This window comes from Mustela lutreola, chromosome 8 (assembly GCF_030435805.1).
Source record: "Mustela lutreola isolate mMusLut2 chromosome 8, mMusLut2.pri, whole genome shotgun sequence".
Lineage (NCBI taxonomy): Eukaryota > Metazoa > Chordata > Mammalia > Carnivora > Mustelidae > Mustela > Mustela lutreola.
The window spans coordinates 147,383,319-147,391,719 of NC_081297.1; positions in this window are offsets into that span (position 1 = coordinate 147,383,319).

Here is an 8,401-nt window from a genome sequence, read left to right on the forward strand (position 1 = left end):
AGTCGGTGTCCTATGGAGGGGTCGGATTATTTCTCTGGAGGGTGGGGGCAAGGGTCTGATTTTCCATCGGAGTCGGGGTGGTGAGGGTTAGGGAAACTGAGGCTATGGGAACATCTGGACAATGGGTCCTGAGAAACGGGCTGTGCGTGCAGTCAATAGATGGTGTTTGGGGTCTGCTGGCCATGAGGTCCTAGAAGCTAAAGTGGGCACCCAGGGGGCAGCTGCTGGCAGCTCCTGTCAACCCCAGCAGCCGTCTCCTTCCCTCTGGGGCTCAGCTTCCTCATCTGTAAAATGGGCTGATATAAATGGCTAATTTCAAGGCTCCTTCTCAGCTTTCCCTGAAGACCCAAGGTGGGCAGGCAGAAGAGGGGTACCAAGTCCACTTGGGGGATGAAGGGACTCTCCCAGCCCTGCTTCTCGGCTCAGATGACTCACTTCCCTCTTCTGAGCCAGGTAGTAAGACTACTTCCCTTTGGGGAATGAGCAAAAGGAGTCACAGTCCCACTTCCCTTTTCCCTGAAAGAAGAAACGTGTCAGAGCAGGTCCGGGGTGTAAAGCAGGAACACTCCCCGTTGGCTGGAGGAGGCCGCATTCCTGAGAGGTGCCATGCTCCCCACGGGCCTTCATCACCAGTGTCGGGACGGGGTGCTCTGAGGGCCCTGGATCGTTCTCTGGGGGCACGGACGCTGAGACACACACAGATATGCTAGAGGGTTCCAAGGCAGAGGAGGCAGGAAGGAGGCAGAAGCTATGGGAAGAAGCCTAAAGGCAGGGAGGGGTCTGGAGAAGCCAGAGCCACTGAGGGTCCCCGGAGCTGAGAGGAGCCCAGACCCTGGGCAGCGGGGATGGGAGGGGGCAATGGTGCCGCTCTCTAGGGGGTGCCCAGCCCAGGTGTGCCTTGGACTAGCTCCCGATCCCTCCAGACTGTCTTCCAGGACACCGGAGTCTGCCTGAGTAGCCACTGGAATTCCCGCCTCCCCCGTCTTGTGTGTCCTCCCCAACCCCGGTTAGGACAGTCCCTCAGCGCTTCCCTCAGAGCATGCCTGGCTGCGGCGGAGGGGAGGAAGCGCTCCCTGGCAGTCCGCTGCTGTTGGAACTGCGTGCAAGTTTGCATTCTGCTTCTAACATGCCTGTCTTTATTTTTATTTTATTTTTAATCGAGGTGAGAGTGACATAACATAAAATTAACTGTTTCAAAGCAAACAATTCCGTGCCATTTAGTACATTCTCAGTGTTAGGCAATCATCACTTCTACCTAGTTCCAGAATCTTCTCGTCACCCCAAAAGGAAACCCTGCACCTATGAAGCAGGGGCTCCCCGTTTCCTCCTCCTCCACCCCGTGCCCCTGACAGACACGGATCTGCTTTCTGCCTCTACGGATTCACCTGCTTGGGACAGTTCATATTGATGGAGTCAGACGCCGTGTGGTGACCTTCTGTGCCCGGCTGCTTTCACTTTCTCCTATTTTTGAGGTTTATCCTCATCGTGGCGGGCATCCAAACCTCATTCATTTTTGTGGCCGAGGAGTAAGCAGTGCATTACCCGTGTCTCGTTCATTGACTGACTGGTGGACGCTCCGCTTCTTTCCAGCACTTGTGACCGCGCTGCCGTCCGGCATGGCTCTGGGCACGCCTCTTCATGGACTTTGGTGAACGCCTGTGTTCAGGTGTCTTGGGTGTGCACCTAGGAGTGGAATTGCTGGGCTGCACAGCCGTTCTATGTCTGACATGCTGGGAACCACCAAATTGTTTTCCAAGGGACCGTACCGTTATGTGTTCCTGCCAGTGACGTCACGTTTATTTTAGGATCAAAACTGCTGGAGTGCTTCGGTCGCTGTGGAGAGGGCCCCAGAATTATTCTATGGACTTGGGTCTGGATCCATTCCCTACCCCGCTATTTGAAAAGCAAGACTCCTCCCCGCCCGCGGTAACCCAAGCCCCTCTCTGTTAGCAAAAACTCCCACCTCTCTGGAGCAGCGGGTCTGTTGCTGTCCCTTGATGCCAAGTCCTCTTACCGCTGGCCTGGGTGATTGAGGGCCCAGGGCAGGTGTCCCTCCAGCTATGGGGACACCTCAGCACTAGCTCACGACACAAAAGCTGGAGGGACAAGCCGCTGGAACACAGATGGGCAGACCCATCCTGGGGCCGCGAGGAAGTGAGCGAATGAATGACCTTGTGTCCCTCACTCAGGCAGGACCCAGTTCCCTTGGTCATGAGTCTCCTCTCCCCAGGGAGGGTTAATGTGGTCCTGCTACTGGCCCCAGGGAGACTGTCGGGAGAGGCTGCTGGCCTCCCTGGAATCAGACAGATCTGACGCACCTGTCAGCCGGGAGACCCTGGGAGACGCACTGTGCCTCCTGCCGGCTCTGCGGCCTCATTTATAAACAAGGTGCCAGGAGTGGGGTGCGGAATGCTGTGCGCCCGCCGTGCGTTCGTGAGGATGAAATGGAACTGGGCCTTTCGGCTGTCATTACTGGGCCTCCCTCCATGACGGCTCCCTCCGCGCAGTTGTCTCTGTCTGCAGCGGTGTCCAGACTGAGCTGGGGAGCACGATTCATGTCCGTGACCCCGTGTCGCCCAGCTCGGCACGTGGCAAGGGCAGGAAGGGGCAAACGGAGTTTGGGTGTGACTTCTGGGCCGGGGGCCGGGGCTGCTGGGTCCCTGGTGGTGCCCTCAACCAAAATGGGGGACAAGCAGGTTGGGTCGGAGGGTATCAGGACTTTGGGGTCACTTAGAAGTTGCCTCTGATGTAGCCGGTGGAGCTGAGTGGAGACGGTGGTGTGCTCAGGTCTGCAAAGCTGGGGGCAGCTCCGTGGCGGTCTGAAAGGAGGATTGGAGGTGTCGGAGATCCCCCGTGCCCACCCCCCACATGTTGAAAAGGTTATGCTTGCCTTCCCCACCAGCATCAGGCCCCACCGGGATGTGCTGTGGCCACTTCTGAGCGGCAACTCAAGAGCCATCAGGTGGTTCCCCTCTAGCGAGGGAGCCCAGTGCCCAGGGGCTGCCCTGCCCGCCAAAGGCATGGGGGAAGAAGGCCCGTGCATGCAGCACAGCCTCAGCCCACGGGTGCCGCTCACGGGCACGAGACCTTGTGTTGCAGGCCACTGGGACCTCAGGCCTGGCTGTCCCTGGAGGGGAACAGCTCCCAGCCTCTGCCCGGAGGCCCCTGCGCATAGTCACATAGGCCTTGGAGGAAATACTTCCCCACAGCTGCTCTGAGTCTTGGCCGAATGCCCCGGGGATCCCCCCTGGACAGATGAGCCCAGGAGGCGTGGGAGTTGTCGCCACAAGGCTGAGTGGCACCCGCCTCCGCATCTTCCCGGGAGGCTGCCGGGAGCCGGTGTCCCATTCTCGGGTTCCGATGAGGTCTGAGGCTTCATGCCTCACCTTCCTCCCCTCCCGGGGGTGAGGCTGTCCCAGGAAAGGTCAGTCCAGGGTGTCCCATGATCCTGTGACAGCCTCCTGGCCCCTTCTGCTTCAGACTCAACCTGGGGCACGTGGAACGCAGGGCGCTGGGGTCTTGCTTGGCTCCTCCTTCGTTGTCTACAGCTAGCAGGGATTCCGGGCGTGTGTCCGCAGCCGAATCCGGCCGCCAGGCTTTCTGATACGCTGAGCAAACATGACGCATGGCACCGTGGGACGGGCTGGGTTCACTAAACGGGGCTATGGAGCAGGCAAAGGACAGAGCCCGTTCAGCATGGGGACCGGGAAGGAGGGATGCCCAAGGCGCAGGAAGAGAACTCACTGGAAAGCTGACCCCCACCTACCCGCTGTGACCGCACTCTGTCTCTGGCCTCCGTTCTCCCACTCAGCCCCAGAACCTCCCTGTCACGGAGACAGTGGCGCTGCTGCTCACCGTGTCACCCCAACACACACTTCCGGGGAAAACCCAGCCTGTCTGGAGTCCTTCCATCGGTCCCTGGGGAATGTGGCTCCCACGCCCCCCCCCCCCCCCCCATGCAGCAGCAAGGAGGGAAGGTCAGCCAGCAGCCTGCAGAGGGGGAGTTCAAGGCACAGGCCAAGAATCTGCTAAGTGCCAGCCGGCGGTCTCCAATCCGAGCAGAATAACCCGCATTGGTGGGCAGAGACAGGTGGGCCATGCTGAGTGGGGCTCATGAGTTCTGGTCTGGACTGATGCCTCCCAGAAACTTCTAATTCTATATACCCACAGGGGAAATTTTCCTGGCTCCCGTCTCAGGTTCTGAGGCAGCCCCTCTCCCCGCTGTCCCGCGGCCGAGGTGGGAGGGCTTTTCCAGCTAAGCCTTCTGCCTCTGCACAAGTATTGCTTCACCTTCCTGCCCACCCCAGTCAAGGCTCGGAAATTAGCTAATCACACAGACATGCTGTGTGACCTGGGGCAAAGGAGGAACCTCTCTGGGCGCCCTTGACCTCATCTGTGCAAAGAGGGTCAGACTGCTGTTGTAGCCTGCTCTAAAGCAGGTGATTTTTTCCCTGGGATCTGATCAATCACAAAGTGAGGCCATTCAGTTCAACCCAATCAAACCCCGAACTCTGGGCTCAGGAAAGCTTGGAGCCACCCGTCTCGGCAGAAGAACAGAAATGCATGGAGGAGTCGTCAGAGCGGAGCCTTGCACCAAGCACAGTTTGGCCTTCAACACACAGGTCAGGCTAGAAGCACTGCAGGAATCAGGGCTGGAATAGTCAGGAGGGCTTCCTGGAGGAGGGGGTACTTTTTCTCAGATTCCTACCATTTCCAGATCCAGAGCGCCTGAGGTCTGGGATCATATTCCATGGCCCTGTCAGTGGTGTTTACTCAGATGCTGAGTAAACATTGACAAGTTCCTGGGATGTCGTGTTTCTTGTTCCTCCAGTTTTAATAATTTTAAATTTCACAAACAACGCAACATTGGGCTGCTTGAGAAAAGAGAAGAGGAGGCCACAATGCCCTTGAGTGAGGCCTCAGCTCTCCTCTGGAGTTCCGAGGTCACATTCATTTTGTCTCCTCTTAGCCTCCTCCTCAGAGCCCTCTACCTGGCTGGAGAGGAGCCTGCGTCACTATTGCCCCTCCTTTGTGGCTCATGTGACCATCTGAGGATGGACATGGCAATTGCCCAGAGGCAAGGGCTGGTGTTCTGGGCAGCCTGGGCGCCTTGCTCACCCAGTCCCTCCCTTATGCCAGCCGTGGGGTGACCCTGGGGACGTGGCTGCCCCCGGGAGCTCAAAAACTCCTGCTGGGGCCCCTGTGGCTCCTTCCCCTGCCCAGGGAGGCCCTCACCTCGTCCTCCAAAGCTTGCTTTCTCCTCCCACCCCCAGTGAACTCCGGTGCCCTGTACGACAATCCCAGGCCTCCGAACACGAAGGGTCAGTGGGGGAGGTTTGTCCCAAGTCAGACATGCCGTCAGAACATGAAGGACGGCCCAGAACCTGGAAGCAGATGCATCTGGCCTGTCTACCAGCTTGTCTCCCTGCTTACACCCCCCTCTTCATCCGGTTCTCCATTCGGCAGTCGGTGCTCCTAGCATGTCGTGTCCTCTCATGGCTGCTCTGCTCCAGGTTTCACCAAGTGCAGAAGCTGGAATCTTTCCCCGACGGTGGGACTGCCGGAGCGGTCCTGCCCGCCGGCTGCCGGCTGCTCTCACTTCCCCCAGCCGCAGCGTTCCCTGGCCAAGGCACACTTGGGTGTTTCCAGCCTCGGGCTGTTAGGGATACAGCTGCTGTGAACATGTGTGTGAGCTTTGACGTGAGTGATTTTCATTTTCTTCCGGGATGGAGAGCCAAGGGTGCAGTTGTTGGGTCACAGGACAAGTGTGTGGTCACTTTTTAAAGAAATGAGCAAACTACTTTCCAGGGGGGCTGGAAACCACTTACATTTCCCCAGCGGTGGGTGGATGAGCCGATTTTTCTGCATACTTCCCAGCATTTGGTGTTACCACTATTTTTGAAAAATATTTTATTTGAGAGAGAGAGCGAGCGAGCGAGCGAGCATGGGAGGGGGGAGGGTCAGAAGGAGAAACAGAGTCCCTGCTGAGCTGGGAGCCCGATGCTTGGCTCAATCCTGGGACTCTGGGATCATGACCTGAGCCAAAGGCAGACGCTTCACCGTTGGGTTGTTTGTCTTAGAATGCGTTCTATATTCTAGATTGGGTCCTTGCTCTGATATGCGTCTTGCGAATTTCTTCCTGGTCTGTGCATCACCCTTTCATCTTTGTTGTGGGGTCTGTCCCTCACCCAACTTCCCTTTTCTTTATAGCCTCATCCTTCCCTGACAGGCGTGTTTACTGCCTGCTTCCCCTCCGATGGTGTCAGCCCCATGAGTTCAGGGGATGGCTCTTGGGCCACGTCCTCAGCTCTTAGCACAGTGGGTAGGCAGTACCTATTTGTTCAGTGGCCATGCCATATGGCCCCGGCCATATCACAGCTGCAGGGGTAGGGGACATGGATTGCTGAGTGGAGACCCTACAGCAGGTTGTTGCGAACTTTTAGGTCAGCATCAAGGAGGTCTGAGCTGGGGCACGGGCACGAGTGGTGACGGGGCAGAGAAAAGGCCAGACCGACTTTTCCAAGGTACATTTGCGAAGCTCCCTTCCTTCCTCTCCTGCCAGCAGAACCATCCCACTAGCCATACACACCCCACCTCGTCCGGCGCTGGCATCGCGGCCCTACCTGCTGCCAGGCAGGAGCAGCATGAGCTTCTACAGGAAACTGATGGGGGAGGGAGTGTCCAAAAGTCATAATCAGCTCCTTTTCCATTGGAGTGTCTACAGCACGCATGCATCATGCAGGGACATAAATGCACAGGGGGAGGGTGTGTGTGTGCCATGTATGTTGTCCTTGGCAGATGTGGTCCAGGGTGTTTGACGCCTGGATGTCGGGCTTCTTACACCAGTGCTATGCATCTGTGTGCTGCGGTGTTGGCCTCCTCACACAGTAAAGCAACAGCTTCTTCTCCAGGACGGAAGGACTGTTGGCTGGTTGCTGCTGTCTTTTCTGTTTCCCCCTCCCGGGGACCTTGTCTGGGACTTTATGCCTCTCTCCTCTCTGCCAGTGCCAGCCTCCCTCTGTAGCCAGACAGCCCCTGGCCCCGGTTCCCAGCAGATCCCCACTTTGCAACTTGGCCTGCATACCGAGTCCTGTTGTCCGGTCTGTTCAAGGGGGGTAATATCTACCCGGTACGGTGACTGCGAGGATGAAAATGTGCAGGAAGAGTTTATAGGACGTGCGTGTAGCACGTGCTCCATAAACAGCAGTGAGCACACGCACACAAAAGCGGGTCCGTTCCAAGAACTGCAGCGTTTCACCGGGCAGCCCCTGTTGCGTGCCCACCAGAGCACCACCCCTCCGGCAATGAGTGGAGTCCGTCCCTGGGCCGGGGACGCTGGGCCTCCGTGTCTCACGGACACACCTGTTCACTCTTTTGTTCAACATCCGCTAAGGCTCGCGCCAGCTGGGTGGAGGCTAGGACACAGACGACTACACCATGTGACACGCACAGGACCATGCCAGCGCCATGCCAGCCCCTTACCTACCCCGAGAGCGCTCAAGGCTGCCAGGTGGCACCACCTCTCAGTAATTTTCCACAACCCGAGAGAAGCTGCGTCTCTCTTGAGATCATCACGATGGCGCTTTCCGAAGGGGGCAGCCCCGAGGGCTCAGGGGAGTGCCCCGCCCCGCCCCGCACAGGGAGCCCTCTTCCGCCTGTTTACTCCCCGGCCACCATCCGTCCCCCACAGGGGTCCCCCACAGGGCCCTGGCCCGGAAGTTCACAGGCCGCTGAACCTCAGAAGCTTCCCGGGTGGGCTGGGCTGGGGAGACCAGGCCCGGAAAACTGTGCGAGGAGAGAAGAAATAATCATTAGCTCGGTGGCTCGGGCAGGGCAGGGCAGGGCAGGGCAGATCCGGGAAGGCTGCGGGGAGGAAGTGTTTTTCGATCCAACCGGGTCTTACTCAGGGAAACCGATTCCAGACCCAGACGAGAGGCGGGACCCCTCGGGAGGGGCATGGCCGCGTGCTCCTGCGCCGCGTCCACGCGCGGGGCCTGGAGTTCGCGCCGTCAACGGACGCAGCCCCTCGGGCACAGACGGACAGGCCCCAGGGCCTCGGGCCCCAACTGCAGCCCGTGCCACTCCGCGTGTGGGGCGCGCAAGCGCGGGGCCCTCGCGCCTCCCCCTGCACCTGGGCACCGCGCCCCGGGCTCCGTGCACGCTTCTGCGGCGCCGGGGGCGCCCGTGGGGGCAGGGAGAGAGACGAGAGGCGCGCGTAGTTTCCGAGTGCGAGGGCTCCGAGGGAGCGGGGCCCGGGGCTGGGGACAGGACCGGCGACTTCGGGTGGGCAGGCCTCTGGCCAGCAGCACCGGCCTGGGGCGCGGAGAGCAGCCCGGGGCCCGCGCGCGATCGCGGCCCGGGGCGCGGCAGCCGAGCGGCGCTTCCGGCCTCTGGGAAACGC